This window comes from Mya arenaria, chromosome 1 (assembly GCF_026914265.1).
Source record: "Mya arenaria isolate MELC-2E11 chromosome 1, ASM2691426v1".
Classification (NCBI taxonomy): domain Eukaryota; kingdom Metazoa; phylum Mollusca; class Bivalvia; order Myida; family Myidae; genus Mya; species Mya arenaria.
Genome location: NC_069122.1, coordinates 24163291 through 24173593, shown reverse-complemented (window position 1 = coordinate 24173593; position 10303 = coordinate 24163291). Strand labels below are relative to the sequence as shown.

Below are 10303 nucleotides of genomic sequence, written 5' to 3'. Positions count from 1 at the left end.
AGAAATCGTTTACTAATACCTTATCAAATTGGTTACCGTATATAATATATAAAAATAAAAACAATATTTATTTACGAAGCTTATTTAAATCAAGGAGTAGGGAGTACTAAATTATTTTTACTGCTAGTTAAACAAAGACCGCAAGACAATTTCGTCAAAAATCTAAATGCAACTATTATAATACATGAATCATCCAGGTCAAGGTTTTACAGAACTATTTTCAGTTTTAAGTTTAGAGAGTACCTCAACCTAGTTCACATACCAAAATACAGAAAAGCTCTATCTAGATTACGCTTGTCGCCACACAGGTTAGCTGTGGAAACCGGAAGGTGGCGTGGACCCGAAAGTTTACCATATCACGAACGCAAATTTATATCAAAGCACTGAAAGTGCTAAATGCGGCAATGCCTTGATTTTCTCGAGTGTTTGTTTACTGAAAGTGAAAATAATATTGTCTTGAAACTAACAACTTGAAAACTTTTTGTTCAAGTGGCATCATCAGAATTTCAAATGTTCAATAATATGCATTTTTTGACTGACTCGATATTCATTCTTTTAAGATCCAGTAGGCAACTTAACATTAAAAGCCATTCTTCAACTTTGAAATTTTTATAATGTGAATAATGATTGGTCTCGAAAGTGTTGTAGTCTAGACGCTTTCAAAATTTAAGCAACTGCCAAGTGTGTTACCAAAAGTTACCTAAACTTTAGCCTTAGGCTTCCACTAAGTATAAATACTTGCACATAATACTTATACACATATCCCTCCTGAATGGAGTAAAACTCACGCTTATGGACATGTTATACTTATACAATTTCCTAGTCTTCATAAACTTTTATAATAGAAAGCTTAAAGAATAGCAAAATAAGCTTAATATTGCAATCTTAAATGGACAAGATATGTTTGTCAAACATAATGCCCCCCCCCCTCCCCTGAGTGCTATGTTGTTAGGATTATTTGGACAATCGAGTGAAATATACATGGACCGATATGACAGGCGACTTGTCATTAACATTGGATGCCTTTGAGGTAGTTTTAAAAGTATGACCATTCCACGTGTGAGGATAGTAAATATAGTTTTAAATCGTGTTCAGATGATGACTGATATTTTCAGATAAAAATGTATCCTCTTAGCAGCAGGGAAAAAGTAAATAAAACAAAATTTTAATGATAAATATGAGTTATGACCATGACCTTTGACTCTGTGACCAAAAAAATCATAGGAGTCATCAACTGGTCACCCAAAACCTAAATGTCGATTTTGAGGGCTGTAGCTGCATGCATTGTCAAGTTATCACACAGACAAGCTTTTTGCGTACAAGGTCACTGTGACCTTGACCTTTGACCGGATAAACCCTAAAAAAATAAGGGGTCATCTACAGGTCAGGCCCAACCCTCAAGTCAAGTTTGAGGGCCATGGGTCCAGGCATTGTTGAGATATCACTGGGAGAAGCTTTGCTAACTTATTCGTGTTAAAGGTCACTGTGACCTTGACCTTTGGCCCGATGACCCAAAATCAATAGGGGTCATCTACTGGTCATGCCCAACATCCATATCAAGTTTGATGACCATAAGTCAAGGAATTGTTGAGTTTGCCTTCAAGGTCAGCTTAAAATTCCTTTTGCATTAAAGGTCACTGTGACCTTGAACTTTGAACTGATGACCCCTTAAATCAATTAGGGTCATCTACAGGTTAGCACCAGCTTCCATGTCAAGTTGGACAAGCTTAAAAACCCTTTTACCATTAAAGGTTACTGTGACCTTGACCTTTGACCCGATGACCCTATAAATCAATAGGGATCATCTAGTACTGGTTATGCACTAAAACCGTTCCAGGTCCAGGTGTTAGCGGGGACTTTGACTGTTGGTGTAGCCAGTCCCTGGTAAAATGCACGCCCTGTGGGCACCCTGCTGGAAAATCCCAGCAAAATGCCCCTGCACCCCTGAGACATCCTAGGTTAAGCCCATTCCCGGCTGGTTTTGCGGTGAAAACAAAACCATCTCACTCACTCTGCCCTGTGGGGCCACCTGAAAGGTAATCAAAGCGCTGAAAGCGCTGAGGAACGGTGGCCCCGAGAGAGTAAGCAATTTATTCAAATGATGACAGGAATTTCAGAAACAAATTGATAGGAACACACAGGGAAGTTGAAAGGTGGGGTTCATATGTTTCACAACAACGTACGAGTTGACAGGCTTCAATTTTATTAGGCGTGATATATACATATGGAACATATATATACAGTGTAAGGTAAAAATAATGTTTGTAGAATATGTTTGAACATTTTAGGGTTGGGACGTTTGTTATTTCGAAGTAGTTGAAAGGAAAATACAGATACACAAGTTGATATGAAATGTATGTCATTGTATATTTTCATGCAGTAAGTATGGATAATATGGTCATTTTTTAAAACTCATCTAGGCATGTATGCTAAAAGATGTTAATATTGAAATGAACATCAATCACGTTAATTTTGAATAAGAGCTGTCACAGAGACAGCGGGCTTGACTATTCCGCCGCTGTTCAGTGTTGAACAGTTTTGGCGAAACATGCATGGATCACTGTTAGATAAGATTGCAATGCAATTCATGTGGTGAGATATTAACATAAATGTGGTTACATGGAAAATTTCAACCAGAATGTTTAAGTCTAATAATAAAGGGCAATTATTTGCAATATACAGTTATATATCTTGGTTATTCAATGTCATTGAGTGGTTGAATACCATTCTATAAAGTCTCAATGCAATACATCGAGTAATTGCTGATAAATTTACCTATGTGTGCTTACACGCAAAACCTTAACCAGAATTTCTATGTCGAATAATAAAGGGCGACTAATTGCATTAAATGAAACTAGAGCTTTTTTACATGGGGAAGTTTGATGGTTGAGTACAATTGTATGACATTAAATGCAATACATTAAGTAGTTGCTTTGATATTTATATAATGTGTGCTTGCACACAAAACCTTAATCAGAATATCTAAGTCTAATAATAAAGGCCAATCATTTGCATTAAATGCAAAGTCAAGTTATCTTACTTGGTTAATTAATTAGGTTGGATGGTTGAGTACCTTGTATCATGTGTCAATGCAATACCTCAAGTAATTGCTGAGATATTAACCTATGTGTGCTTGCACGCACAACCTTAACCAGAATTTCTAAGTCGAATAATAAAGTCCTATTATTTGGATTAAATGCAAACTACAGTTATCTAACTTTGTTAATTCAGTAGGTTGGATTGTTGAGTACTTAATGAGATATTTACCTATGTGTGCTTGCACGCAAAACCTTAACCAGAATTTCAAAGTCAAATAATAAAAGCCTATAATTTGCATTAAATGCAAAGTAGAGTTATCTTACTTGGTTAATTAAGTAGGTTGGATGGTTGAGTACCATTGTATCAAGTCTCAATGCGATACTTCAAGAAGTAACTGAGATATTAACCTATGTGTGCTTACATGCAAATCCTTAACCAAGGTGTGACGCCGACGCTGACACTTGGGTGAGTAGTATAGCTCTCCATATTCTACGAATAGTCGAGCTAAAAATTGATATGAAAATTCAAAATACCATCTGTATGCAGACAGAACATGGAAACAAACAACATAGCAAATGAAAAGTGTTTTGTATAAACGAGTAGTACAATGTTTTATTTACATATCAAAATCAACGTAAAGTAGTAATACATTCTGAAAATGGAAATATCTTTGTGAGCAAAATATGCATGTTTTGATGAGGTTGGCAATAAACACATGTGTAAATGTACATGAAATATGTATTAGCATTATCAACATATACACTGAAAGAACATGTACAAATGTATGAATGAAACATTTATGTGTTATCAGTGTTTATGCACCATTTTCAATAAAAGTTTCAGTATAAAGTACAAAAAATGTGGTAATTGCAGCATTGCTATATTATGATAGATGGTACAGTGTAATTGCAAGCATGTTTAGCATGTGCTCCTCCTCATTTTTATGGCAACAGGGCAATGGTCCATTTAGAACGTCTGAATGTTCTTCGAATAGTGGCTTGAAGGCATGTTTCATCACAGCTGAGTACAACAGAGCTGAGTAAATCAATACCATGGTGGCGTTGACTTCCTGAAGGCTTCAGTTTTCTGAAAGTACATGTACCACATACATAGTCATTAATATTCGTTGCATGATAGAGGGGGTAACAGACCTCAAAACTCATATAGTTCATCTGCAGGCTATATGCAACACATATTGAAAGTTTGGAAATGATATATTAAACAATAAATGATTGAGACAAATATTAGCACCTGTGGTATTTTCATAAAAAGCAGAAACAGCCATTTCCCTCAAATGGTAAGCTGCAAACCTTTGAAAAGCCATTATTTCCTTATGCATTGGAATAATTTGACCAAGTAGAGTTTTCCTTGTAGCTTTCAATAGTGTCTATAGAACAGCACACCAAAAATGACCTGCCTACTCTTATAAGTTGTTTTCTAAGCAAAATAAGGTTTTTGCACTTCTTTTGCGCTTAGAGTTTTATATAAACAAGAGGCCCAAAAGGGCGTATGCTCTACTGGCTGGGTGGATCTGGCTGGTTTTCAAAAGGAACTGAGCTCTTATGGATATGTAGATACTGTACAGGTTTCATCAAGATACAATCAAAACTGAAGGCTGTATCTTGTAAACATGAATTGTTTACAGACGCACGGACGCACATACTACGTACAAATTACCATCGCATAAGCTCTTCTGGCCTTTGGCAAATAGAGCTAAAAATGACATAGAGTCAAACTGAAATGCTTTAACTTATCAAAATTTTGCTTTTCTTATCCACTTATATACAAAGGTAACAGAACTGTTCAGTTTAACAAAAGAAGTTAAGTGATAATGTGTTTATAGACGGTCTAAACACCACTATATGCCAAATTGTTTGCTTCAGGGACACATGGCGCAACAAAAGAAATGGCAAAAAAAACACACCAAAACTGAAAGATTCATGACAACTGCTAGTGTTTTCATGTATGAGGTGGCTACATGATGTAGAAAATGCAGAGATAGCATTAATATGACCATTTTTTATTTATTTTTTACTTTAAGTATCTGTTTTGAAGGCTAGATTTGGCATTAAATTCAGAGTATAGCACTTCACCAATGTCTATAAGTTGCTTATTTACACCTGATTTGCTATAAATCTCACTCTTTTGATCATTTACACACAAACAAGTACTACAGAGTTGACTTACATATTCATTCTTCTGAAATATTGGATTCAGAGCTGCATCTCCTGGATTCAGATTGCAGGTAGGAGGAAAAAGGCGCAGCTAACTGGAGCTTATTGGCACATCATGATATGCAAGCAAGACACAAAAGCAATGTTTTCCACTTATAAAACTGTCTGCCAATACTGTAAAAGTTTGAAAAAGGCATGGAAACACTCATTTGAGGCATACACAACCTTTTATGTGGTCATAAATGTGATAAATATGCAGAAAAGCTCATGAATTGAAAGATTTTCCGGACAAATTTTATGAAATATATAGTCTTTTGGACATTTTGCTATCAGTTTTTAACAATTCAAAGGTTAATCTCATCTTATTGAGTACCCAGATGCATTTTGAAAGCATTAAAACCAGACATGCTTAGAATGTCTTCTTACTTGGAGACAGTCTTCCTTTCTCTGAAATCCTTGCTGAAAGCCGGTATGGAAAACCACATGAGACCACATTTTTACCAGCACTGGTTCTTGTCCTTGAAAATTCCCCTGTGGCTACTGCAACCAGGCTGGCTATTGAAATAAACAATACATTAGGGTTTTAAGACATGTATAATGTATTAAGGTTGTTTTTAATGCATGAATGGAAAAGGCTCTATTCTTTATGAAAGTGGCTCACTTTTTATTATGCCCCCACAAAGTGGCGGCATATAGGGTTGCCCTTGTCCGTACGTACGTCTGTCTGTCTGTACGTACGTACGTCCCGAAGATTGTTTTCGATCTAATTCTTGAAAACTGTTTGTCCAATCCTCACCAAACTTTAAACACATGTTTGTGACCATAATATCTTGATCAAGTTCGATAGTCATGGAAATCGCTTTAGTCATTTAGGAGTTACGGCCCTTTTTAGCCAAAAATACTTCAAAAATATATGTTTCCAATCTAATTCTTGAAAAGTATGTGTCCAATCCTCACCAAACTTTACATACATGATTGTGACCATAATATATTGATCAAGTTCGATAGCCATGGAAATCGCTTTTGTCATTTAGGAGTTACGGCCCTTTATTTGCAAAAAAAGACTTGAGATTATCCTGAATAATCATTATGGCTTATTTTCTGTGACAAAAAATCGAAGTGGGGGCATCCGTGTCCTATGGACACATTTCTAGTTTCTTTTGCCTTGAGAAATGTAAATTCCCCTGTGGCTACAGCAACCAGGCTGGCTATTGAAATTAACAATACATTAGGTTTTTAAGACATTTATAATGTATTAAGGTTGTTTTTTAATGCATGAAGTGAAAATGCTCTAATCTTTATGAAAGTGGCTCACTTTTTATTTCTTTTGCCTTGAGAAATGTCAAATTTTTCAATGTATAAACTGCATAAATAAATGAATATATATGAATGATTGATAGAATGAATTAATGAATTAATGAAAGGTGGCATTATTTCTTTATGAGATAGGGATCTCATTGTGTTGCTGTGATTGTTGAAGTAGATGTTTTCTTGTCCATAAGCTGAAAATCATATGCACACTAAATAAAACATCATTCTGCATCAAATGTGCAGTAAGTTTTGTTTAATTGCTTATAGAATTTTAAATTAATGTAATGTTTGCTTAAAAGAGCAAACAAAATGTGCGAATAGATGCACAATACAGACCAAAGACTAATACAAGTCAGCAATTTCATTAGAAAATGATATTATTATCAAAGCCGCACCAGAAATGATCGACAAACAACATGAAAGGAATTCATTTAGGAATGGAACAAACAGTTTCAATGGGCTTATATGACACAAATTTACAACTTTTATACTTCAGTTTAGATACAATTTTCCATTATATGATCTTGAAGTACTAACAAATTACAGCATTACAGCATGTCTCATGCATGTTGGCATACACAAAGTACAGCTCGGCCGGGTTGGGCAGCTCGGCGGGCGGGCTGTCTGGCTGGTACTTTACAGTTTCTCCCGGGTTTGTTTAAAATAATAAGAAAGGAAAATAAATAAATCAACAACACCTACCCAAACATACAATTATTGATGCCCTTATAGCCTATACAACATTCTCAATTAACACATCTCTGGCATGCCAGTTTAAATTGATGGGTTCAACTTATAAGTGTTCCTTCATGACCAAAAGCTGCTCATGACAGGTGCGATGAAGCCAACACTTGAAGATGAACCCAATATCACATTTCAGTTAGAAAACTACTGATGTAACCTATATCTGGCAATCTCGGGCTTTATTTTATATAAACACGTCTTTATTACATACTGTAAACATATTTGAGAACGAAATGGTACGAAACTGGGGACGAACACAAACTTTGTGAAAAAACATGGGGTTTGTTACAAATATTTAAAGAATAGACATAAAATGTATGAAGCATTTAATGTTTACACCTATTTATACAAGGTGTACTTGCATTTTGAAGCTGTCATCAACTGCTACATGCATTAATCATCAAACTCTGACTAAGTGAAAACTGTAGTTTCACTTCGCGGCAGCCATTTTGGATTTTTGTTTACATTTTGGCGAAGTCTATAAATGGTCCAAGAACGTTCATGGTCCAGTTGTTTTCGTATCAAAAGTGATAAAAAAAAATATGAGAGACCCCTCCCATACTGAAATACAAACCAAATAATCCTTTCTACTTGCCTTAAAACATGAAAAAAACATTTAATGAAATTTTTACTTTCGTTTTTCTTTTAGAAAAACCACGTTTTCAGTGAACTCTGACTGGATCCCAGAATATTTCATCATCTAATTAACTATAAATAGCCACATGGTTCTCCGCAAATGTTGATATATGTGTTTTAAAGGGGGTATAAAACCGGTACCAGCATTGGGTCGCCTTCCGTGAAAAATTAATATTCAGGAGATTCTTAAGGGGAGATGACTACAATCGACTTGGCATCGCTACAGTACATTCATGGTATGTAACTACGTAGTAGGTCACCTAAGGTCACGAAGCTGTGTGAGCCACGAACGGCACGAATGCATAAATTAACGAAAAACATAATATACGTCATCAAAATTAGCTAGATGAACTACACAAATTCACATCGTAATCTAAACAAATTAAATAATAGAATAAACACGCAGGTTCATGATTTAGGCCTCTCAATTATTGTAGGTCACGCACATTAACAACGCAGGTAAAACACAGATATTTGCACAAAGAACATTATGTATACAGTGCAAATAATGAAGCAATTTCAATAACTGTCATGACACGCACACGTAGATCCATTCATGTGTAACAATCTGATTATAAAATACTTACAATACACATTTAATCCAGCTGAAGTCCATGAGACACTCTTAGGCAGGGCGCGTACAAAATGGCAACGATCGAAAAGTGAAATGATCATGCTAAATATAGACGGAGTAATCTGTAAAATATACTTTATCGATATACGGTTTCTAAAAAGCATTCACTTCGTTCGTTTGTTTATTGATTAGTGAAATAGTGTTAACATATCATTTCACTTTTAAGAAAATTTTAGAATTGTTTGGAATCGATTAATCAATTATGGTAACTACTTCTTATACCGACTCACACCTGTAACAATACAATTAGTTTTACGCCGTTTTCGAGCGGTTGCGTATAAATAAAAAGTAAAGTAAAGTGTTTGTTTATTATAGTGTCACCCCTCTTAGTTAAGCGACAGCCCGTTGGGCTTATGAGACACCTACATTCGTAAACATCTTTACCCCGATTCCTATCCCAAATACCAGGCGCCTGGCAGGAAGGCAATCGGTACCCTTCGATTTAACTAGCTGCTGGGTCGGCAACCGGCCACGTCAGAACAAGCCCCGTGTGAGACTCGAACCTTCGACCTCCCGCTCCGTAGGCGGACGCCTTAACCACTAAGCCACGGAGACGATGTTGTCTTCATTTTGTGGGTTTTTTTCAGCTGCATTTTCAGGGATATTGCAAAATGTACCAGTTCAAGTGTACATTACTATACATCAATTCAGATTTGTTGAAGTTTAAAGATGTCATGCGTATTCAATCATTCAATGAGCGCATTATTTCGACTGAATGATCGTGTAATCATTTGTAGTAACGATCTGATGTGCCTACTATGAACGTGGCACTGAAGGGCCCCCGTTCAAAAACGCTGTCCATCTCCTTCGCCTATACCCCTAGACCTGAGGGAGCCGTGGATACAATTGACTGTTGCATTACAAGTACTACACACGAACTATTTGGGGGGGGGGGGTCATCATTTGTATTGATGTATTCAGCTATGAAACCATATAATATAATGTTTGTAGTAATTTGTACTTAGTTTCCATGTTAATGATACTAAAACATATTGTCGAACTATAACTACCTTGATCTATGTCTTCATGTCTTTTTACGTGCTTTTGCACATATTCATACAATTGGCTTCGTTGATGAAGAAAACGTGTGCATAATTATGTGCATATATTCAATTTAATTCTATTTTAATTCCATTTGACTTCTATTTGCAATGGTGCAATGACATGTCACGAAATTTAATTGCATGAACAATTTGCGTGTCATTTATTCCATGTTACTCACGGTAAATGTAATTAAATCCACATGATAATGTAAATCATACCATGAACAGCCAACATCAATAACGGCTTTTGCTGAATAACTTCAATAGATATCGAACTTGTATTAATTAATGATAACTGCTTCTTTGTTTCGCTCTTCGTAAAATCCAACATGGCTGCCGTTTTGTTTATTCGACCCGTGTCAGAAAGTACATGATAACGCTGACGTCACAGTAGTCGTCCGCGAATAATATTTTGGAAACTTATCGGTCCATGTACATATCATTTTAGCAACAAAAACTGTTAAATTGGTTGATTCTTTAAAATTCAAACATAATTACACTAATAACGTTTGAGCGGTTAATGACTCGACGATGTATATTTGGAAATGCTTTTTCAGGCGGATTCACAAAATTGTTCGGCTTTTGATATAGTCGTGGAGTGATATATTCAATTTCATTTGTGCATAACTAGTACGTTAAATAGAAAAAAATGGGGGAAAAAAGATCATTCAACATTCATTGATAGAAAACACTGCCGAAAAAAAATAAACAAGATCAACCAT

General features: G+C 35.6%; 1 long non-coding RNA gene across 2 annotated transcripts; it reads right to left on the bottom strand.

Moving 5' to 3' along the window:
* Nucleotides 1-2196: 2196 nt before the first annotated feature.
* LOC128239732 (uncharacterized) lies at nt 2197-9915 on the bottom strand. Of its 2 annotated transcripts, none has more exons than XR_008261911.1 (3): nt 9801-9915; nt 5227-5768; nt 2197-4125 (listed from the first exon to the last, which is right to left on the bottom strand). It is a non-coding gene; the product is annotated as an uncharacterized LOC128239732 (long non-coding RNA). The 2 variants fall into 2 exon arrangements; XR_008261910.1 differs by lacking the exon at nt 9801-9915 and adding an exon at nt 8492-8704.
* Nucleotides 9916-10303: the final 388 nt, after the last annotated feature.